Raw genomic sequence first — 1,948 nt, forward strand, 5'->3', positions numbered from 1 at the left:
CACCTCAGAAAACCAAGGAGGGGTCGTTATGAGTCTGTCCAACTCAATGGCACATAACAACAACACTCCTTTGAAAGAATACGAGAGAAGTTTTAGTTTTTGACTCTTTTTTTTTCCTGTTTCTTTTCTTGCTTCTAGACATTCCCTACTCTGGATGTCAGCCCACTTAAGAACCACTGGTCTAAATGAATGTATCTTAGTTTATTGCAGAACATCTGAGAGACCTTAGGATATTTCCCTTCAATAGTCTGGCACTGTAATTTTTCTCTAGAAGAATAAGTTTATCTGGGACTTATATGTAACAATAGTAGACAGAGATGAAGGAAAAAGTTAAATAAATGTGTTCATTAAAATTTTGGAAATGGATTTGTTATTCCTTTTCCATTGTTTTCCTGGTATGAGAATTGAGATAGTCACCTTTTCTTCATTTATTTTCATACATTGTTTTTTTGGGGTGTTTTTCCAAAAAGCAGGAACTTCTCATTTCAAAATTTGTTTTACCACTTAATTTATCTCCTTGCATGGATTATTTTACAATGTGGGAACTCAAATTCCTCATTTTAAAAATGAGGAAGTTAATAACTAGTTCCTTGCACTGTTCATTAATTTAACAAACATTAGTGAGTTCCCATGTGTGCCAGATACTATACTAGTAGCTGGAAATGAGGTAGGGTGAAAAAAGGCAAAGTCTGTGATACCGTGGTGTTTCCTTTCTGGTGGGGAGAGATAATAGAGAAAGGAACAAATATATAGCAAGGTAATTTTAGATAGTGATAATTACTAGAAAGGAAATATGATACATCCTGGATCATCTTACTTTAGATGAAATGATCCCAAAAAGCCTCCTCGAGGAAATATTTGAGATGAAAATGTAAAGGAGAGCAGTTACAAGAAATCTGGGGAAGAGAGTTGCAGCAGAGGAAATAGAAAGTGTAAACGGGTTACATGTAAAACATTTAACATGGTGTCAGTGCTCTCTCCCATCCATTGAGGGAGTTCAGTAAATATTTGTATAGGTTTTCAAATTATTTTTCTATTTGAATGTATCTACTCCTTTGAAAGGAGCTCTGGTAGCATAGCGTCTAAGGCACTTGACTATTAACCAGAAGGCTGGCGGTTCAAACCCACCAGTCGCTCCTGGGAAGGAAGAATGAGCAATCTACTTCCGTAATGATACCGTCTCAGAAACTCAAGGAGGGGTTTGCATGAGGCAGTTAATCCTCTCAGCCCCAATTTCTTAGACAGAAAAATGAAGATCCCTGTGCAATTTAATGATTTATGATTGTATGATTTCAGGAGTTTGGGGTAGAAGTAAGGCTGTAGAATCTAAAGACATCATTTGTAGGGACTTTGTTTTCTCTAGGCTGGTTTCCCAAGGTTTCTGGATGTGTTGAGTGCTTCTATTATTGGGCTGTATTTGGGTTAATAGAAAGATAAACAAAATATTAACTTTTTTCTTTCTTTTGTTCGTACCTTCTCTAATTACTCCCCCCCCCCATCTAATTAAAGGATAATTTTCTTTTATTCTTTTGGTCCAGACAGTCTCAGCAAATTGAATGGAATTTTAAATTAGTTTTGTCATTGTGAAGAACTATCAAATATTATTGTGTGAGGCAATTTCTTTGTCATTCTGAGAACAATATAGGCCAGGTCTACCTGTCAAGGTTAATTGCATTTAAAAAATGTGTTTATAATTTTCCCAGAAGAAGTGCTTGTAAACTTGGGTAACTATCTAGAAATAGGATTGTAATTCTGAATTGTATTAACAAGTACTGTGATTTTACACAAATAATGTGCACCTTGTATGGTTTTTGTCAACTGTGGCTTACCCTCAAGGTATTTTCAAAGCATGCTATGCTATTATATTTTTACATATTGTGATAAAAATTAGCATATCTTTCTTATAAAAATACCTAGAGGGGAGTTGTTGTTGTTGTTATATGCTGTC

This window comes from Orycteropus afer, unplaced genomic scaffold, assembly GCF_000298275.1.
Source record: "Orycteropus afer afer isolate SDZICR_OR568_19922 unplaced genomic scaffold, OryAfe1.0 scaffold00222, whole genome shotgun sequence".
NCBI lineage: Eukaryota > Metazoa > Chordata > Mammalia > Tubulidentata > Orycteropodidae > Orycteropus > Orycteropus afer.